This window comes from Zingiber officinale, chromosome 6B, assembly GCF_018446385.1.
Source record: "Zingiber officinale cultivar Zhangliang chromosome 6B, Zo_v1.1, whole genome shotgun sequence".
NCBI lineage: Eukaryota > Viridiplantae > Streptophyta > Magnoliopsida > Zingiberales > Zingiberaceae > Zingiber > Zingiber officinale.
This window is the reverse complement of record NC_055996.1, coordinates 44269070-44275616: the sequence shown is the minus strand read 5'-3', so window position 1 is coordinate 44275616 and position 6547 is coordinate 44269070. Positions and strand designations below refer to the sequence as shown.

Genomic DNA, 6547 nt, shown 5'->3' with positions numbered 1-6547 from the left:
CCATTCTCTGCAACCTTTGCCTGGCCGTGTATAGCACACGGCCTGACTCTATTTTGCACCTAACCTGAAAACAAAATCAAAAGAATGCATCAAACTAAAAGAAATTACAATACAAATCAAAACTAACTAAAAAAACCCTTGGGTTGCCTCCCAAGAAGCGCTTGTTTAAGGTCTTTAGCTCGACCAAACTTAATCATTCGCTCCTTTTCCTCGCCCTTGGAGGACAGATATACTTTTCGTTTCTGTTGGGAGATCTTCTCCCAACATCTTCCACCACATTGTCTCCTTCATTTGGTGGCCTTCCATGAGGATGGAAATTCCATTCCTCAAGTTTATAAATGCTTGTCCTGCTACAAGCATTTAAAAGAGACGAGACATGGTTAGAGATATTAGATAAATCATATTCCAACTTTTCCTTACCAATTACCAAAGAAAGCTTATGATTTTTGACATCAATTATAGCTCCAGCTGTAGCAAGGAAAGGTCTTCCTAATATGATAGGAATCCTAGGGTCCTCTTCCATGTCCAACACAACAAAATCTGTGGGAATAACGTTCCCATCCACCTCTACCGGCACATCCTCTATTATACCCAAAGGGTACCTGCAGGAATGATCGGCAAGTTGAAGTGCCATAGTAGTAAGTTTAATGTTTTTGAGACCTAATTTATTACAAATTGAATAGGGAATGAGGCTAACACTCGCCCCCAAATCACAAAAAGCCTTTTCAAAAAATTCTTTTCCTATGTTGCAAGGAATATAAAAGCTCCCTGGGTCCTTCAGTTTTGGAGAAGTGTTCTTCTCAAAAATAGCACTACATTCCTCACTAAGCGCAATGGTCTCGACCTCTCCTCTTCTTCTCTTATTTGACATGAGATCCTTCAGAAATTTGGCAAATCTAGGCATTTGTAGAATAGCATCAATAAGAGGTACCTCAACACAAATTTCCTTAACCTTTTCTAGAAACTTGCCAAATTCTTCATCCTTCTTGAGCATTGTAAGTCTCTGAGGAAAAGGGACAGCTTTGCTCTGATGGTTCAGTGGAAGAGTCTCTTCAACCTCAATGGTACTCTCCTCATTAGCTTGAATCTGATTTGGTATAGGAGGAGAGAGCTCTTCTTCTTTTTGTTTCCCTTTTGAAGCAGTCACTTGGGAGTCTCCCAAGGTCCGTCCGCTCCTAATCTCAATCCTATTGCAATGCTCCATAGGATTCACATCAGGTTTTCCTGGAAGCTGTCCTGGTGCTCTGGATGATGAGGAAGCTAGTTGGGCAATTTGACTATCCTGGATCTTTTGATGCTTTTCAGAATTATCCATTCTCTGAATGAGCTTTGCTAAATCTTGCTTCATTTCATTCTGAGTTGAGATAATTTCTTCAAGCATCTTTTCAACATTTGACTTTGGTAAGCCTTGAGAAGATAGATGTTGAAAATTTTGTTGCCCAGCTTGAAAATTTGGTCTTGCCCCCATAGATGGTCCTTGGTCTTGATTATTTCTGTAAGAAAAATTTGGATGACTCTTCCATCCAGGGTTATAAGTATTTGAGTATGGGTTGTTCTGCCTTTGATTGTAACTCATGATTGCATCACATTGTTCAAGTTGATTGATTTGTGCAGTGATAGCTCCCAATGGACATGAGTCATTTGAATGTTCTGAACTCCCACATACTTCACAAGATGTACTAATAGCATTGACCATATTAGCACTAGTCCCCATATTCTCAAATTTCTTTGTAAGAGCATCCAATTTTGCAGACAAAAGAGTGACTGCATCTACATCAAACTTCCCTGATGCTTTAATTGTTGGGTTTACAGAGGAGTAGCCACCACTTCTTTCATTTGCCCATTGATGATGATTTTGTGCTACACTTTCAATGATTTCTTCGGCTTCATCTAAGCTTTTATTCATAAGTGCCCCTCCAGCAGCTGAATCAAGAGACACTTTGGTATGATAATTGATACCATTATAAAAAGTGTGCAACACTAACCATCTTTCCAACCCATGATGTGGGCATTGTCTGAGCATACTATTATATCTATCCCATGCTTCAAAAAGAGATTCTGAGTCAGTTTGCTTGAAGCTTGCAATTAAATTCCTCATATGAGCTGTTTTGCTTGGTGGGTAGAACTTATCAAGAAACTGTTGCTCGCACTGCTCCCAAGTGGTGATGCTATTAGGGGCCAAAGAATTCAGCCATTGCTTTGCCCTATCTCTTAGAGAAAACCCAAATAACAGTAATCTAACTGCATCTGAAGGAACTCCATTCATTTTCATGGTCCCACATATTTCATAAAAGACCTCTAAATGTTGATTGGGGTCTTCATGAGGTCCTCCACCAAATTGGTTCTGCTGCACCATAGATATGATTGCGGGTTTGATCTCAAAGTTATTAGCCTCCACTGAAGGTCTTGAAATACTAGATCGGAAACCTCTTGCATATGGTGCTGCATAGTCCTTGAGTGGTCTATTTGCCATGTTCAAATGTTCCTGTTCTTCAATTTGCCTTTGCAGAATTCTTCTTTTATGGAAAGTTCTGTCAATCTCAGGGTCAAAAGGAAAGAATTCCCCTGCAAAGTTAGATCTTCGCATACACAAGAACAAGATAACAATTGACAATTCAACAAAAAAGAAAAATAAAAGAATCAAAAATGCAGAATTGAATTTGTACACAAAGAATTAGCAAGAAGTGAAAGTTATACAAGAAAGTAAAAAAAAACAGAAATCTAATGATTAGTTACAACTATGCAATATGAAAGGAAAACAAATGTTATGTTTAATCTAACTCAATTGATAATTCCTAATGTTATAGCGCAGTCCCCGGCAACGGCGCCAAAAACTTGTTACTCTCCGCAAGTGTACGGAAATGTCGCAAGTAATATAAAAGATTATCGTATCCACAGGGACTAGAATAAGCACTAGAAATGTCTCAATGCGAATTAGCTAAACAACTATCCAATCATTTCAAAAGCAAAGTAAAGGTAAACAAATCTAATATTAAAGATCAACAAACAAGAGTTTAGTGTTTTGGGTTATGATAAAGGGAGATTCTAGGAGTTTCGGTTTCTTTGTAAGATTTCTTGAATGTAAATGGTTCACCAATTCTTATTCCTCAATTGCCAAACATGTAGAAAGTTGCCGGTTCCCTCTTGCAATAGACAACCGGCTAAGGACTGAGAAATGTATCTAAATAGGATTAATGAGACATGAACCTACGTTGTCCTTACACAGAAGCGCACCTATTACTATGCCTTCCTCGGATATCAACATAGAAGCCCACAACTTATTAATCTATAAAGATACAAGAAGCTAATCATAGAATCCATCCTACTCTCTTGAATATTCCTATTTCCTCTTCAAGATTATCTCTCAAACGTCCTTACGCGGGCTTGCACCTGTCACGTGGATCCCTCGGATGATCGAGTGAGAGTTTATCCTTACCAAGTCCATAAGAAATCCAAACAATCAATCAAGAATGAGAATTAAGCACAAACCACCATCAATCATTCAAGATCTAATTGATACAAGCAAGATAATGTCATTGAAACAAGAAAATGGCAAATCCATAAGAGATTACATCAATCCATCATACAAATACTCCCTTAATCCTATAATACAAGATCTACTCCATGAATCGAGGAAGAAAATCCGAAGAAATAGAGATTACAAGCATTCCTTGAATCCCCAATCCAAGAAAACAAGAAGAGGGGAAAAGAGAAAACTTATCTACGAAGAAGCCTTGTCTTCGGATCCAATCCTCGCTCCGGAGTCGAAATCGTCGAGATCTCCCTTAGAATCGCCCAGAAATCCTCCCAAGAATGGGAGGAAACCACCAAATCTTGCTTTCTCCCAAAGGGGGAGAGATCCCCTTTCAAATCATGAAGGAGGGTTTAAATAGAGGAGGGATTCGGGCGCCACACGGCCCCGTGACACGGCCGTGTGAGATTCACACGGCCATGTCCAGTTCCCTCTCTGCCAAACCTGCACGGCCGTGTGACTCCACACGGCCAGAACCCTTCTGCTCTCTGGAAATGATACACGGCCGTGTGGTGCACACGGCCACAGCCTGCTTGGTCTCTGGAAGTCTCACACGGCCGTGTAGATCCACACGGCCATGTAAGGCTTCTGCTCTGGTTGGCTTCAAATCTTGACACGGCCGTGTGAGGTTCACACGGCCATGTCATCTTCCTCTTCTGTTGGTGCCAAACTCCACACGGCCCGAGCTCCATCCCAGTGCATGGCCGTGTGAGGTACACGGCCCGGTGCTTTCTCCCTTCGTTTCTTCCAATGCATGCCCAAAGATGTAGATTCTTCACCAAATCGACTCCTGTGTACAGAAAATGCACAAAAAGCAGATCTCCGAACCAAAAGAGTAAATATGCTAAAAGGAAAGCTGGAAGTATAAAAATGCATAGATCAAGCATGCTCAAAGTATGTAAATGTGCGTAAAAACATGCATAAAAGAGTATATAATCTACGCACATCAGGCTTCCACATTAAATATGGCGAGGCACTAGGTCTTCTTGGGTATGGGATCATCTATCACTTCCTAGACAAAGTCTTTTAACGAAATTCAATATTTAATCTCATTACAATAACCCTAGGTTTAACCATTAAGAATAATCAAATCACAAGATCGAAAAACAAAAGAAACACAAAGTCGAATCATAAATCCGAAACCTAGAATCGTTAGCCTCTTGTGTTTGGTATTTCAAGATCTAAACAAAAGAATAAACTAGTTATGATGCGGAAACTAATAACTAGTTATACCTTTTGTAACTTATAGACCTCACGATCTTCTGTTGTATTTCTCTTCTTATCTCGGACGTCGTGTGGACGACGATCTACTGAGACGAGAATCCACCCAAGCCTCTTTCTTCTCCTTGTAAGTTTCGGCCACCAACAACCTCCTTGAGATGAAGAACTTTGGCCACCAACCAAGCTCTGAGGGATGCTAAGAAACAAAGCCTCCTTTCTCTCCTTCTTTTTCAAACAAAATCCGGCCACCAAAATCTCTCCAAGACTAGATGTCGGCTGCCACCAAAGAAGAAGATAAGAGGAAGAGAGGAAGGATGAGGGTCGACCACCACCAAGGAATAGAGAAAAGGAATAATAGATGTGCTGTTAGGTGAGGCACCTCTACCCTCTCTTTTATATTCCTTGGTCTTGGAAAATAAGGAAAGTTTTAGACATAACTTCCTTATTTTCCTTGCCAATAAAAGGAAAATTTAATTAAAAAAATTTCTTTTATTCTTTTAATGGTCGGCCCCTACATGCCCTCCAAACAAGGAAAGTTTTAAATATAAAATTAAAACTTCCTAAATTGTTTCCGGAAATTTTAAAATAAAATTTTCTCTTTTAAAATTCCCTTCATGGTTGGTTATAAAAGGAAACTTTTATAAATTAAAATCTCTCTATTAAAACATGTGGATGATTACAAAAAGGAAAGTTTTCTCTAAAAATTAAAATCTTTCTTTTAACTATAAATAAGGAAAGATATCAAACCTTTCTCTTAATCCTTTGTAGAAACTATAAAAGGAAAATTTTAATTTTAAAACCCTCTTTTAAATAATGGCTTCCACATAAGGAAAGATTTTAAAATTAAAATCCCTTTTATTTTTATTGTGGTCGGCCACCTACTTGGGCTCCAAGCTAGGGCCGGCCACCTACTTGAACCCATCTCTCCTTGGTTTGGCCAGCCCTAGCTTGGGCTCCAAGCTAGGCTTGGCTGACCAGCTTAAGGTGGGTAAGAAGTTGGGTTTAGATGGGTATAAGACTTTATAAATAAGAGACTACGACAGGGATCAAGAGGAGGAATTGGTTTTGGTCTCCCGATGAACTTGAGCTTCCCGTGTTCGCCCCGAACACCCAATTCGAGTTCATCAATAATAACTCATACCACTAAAGAGTTATTATTGAACTACCGCACCAATCACATATTACTATATGGGTTCCTTCTTATCATGAGTGTGTTAATCTCCCTGTGTTTAAGATATCGAATGTCCACTAATTAAATGAGTTACTGACAACTCACTTAATTAATATCTAGCTCCAAGAGTAGTACCACTCAACCTTGTCATCATGTTGGACTAAGTCCACCTACAGGATTTACATGACAATCCTTATGAGCTCCTCTTGGGGACATCATCAACCTAGATTCCTAGGACATAGTTGTAAGACCGTTGGATTCGATAGAGGGGGGGTGAATATCGATTCGATAAAGATGAGTATAAACGCAGCGGAAAACTAAAATAGACACAGGTGTTTTTTACTTCGTTCGGAGCCTGTGACGACTCCTACTCGAAGGCCCGTGGTCCTTGACCACTTTCGTTGGGCAATCACTATCAATTCGAATATTACAGAGTTAAGTACAAGAATTGACAGATAAAGAAAATACCGACAATAGAATTAAAACAAAACCAACACTGAGTCGGAGAGTTTTTCGTGGCGTCGCAAGAGCACAGAGCAGCAGATCTTGGATTCTGAGTTCTTGTTGAAGCTCTACCCTTGCCCCTTCTTTTATATGAAGCTCAGGGCGCCCCGGATCCCTTC

General features: G+C 39.7%; 1 non-coding gene across 1 annotated transcript; it reads left to right on the top strand.

The window, feature by feature from the left end:
• Positions 1-1994: 1994 nt before the first annotated feature.
• LOC121993401 lies at positions 1995-2100 on the top strand. The gene has a single exon (XR_006115252.1). It is a non-coding gene; the product is annotated as a small nucleolar RNA R71 (small nucleolar RNA).
• Positions 2101-6547: the final 4447 nt, after the last annotated feature.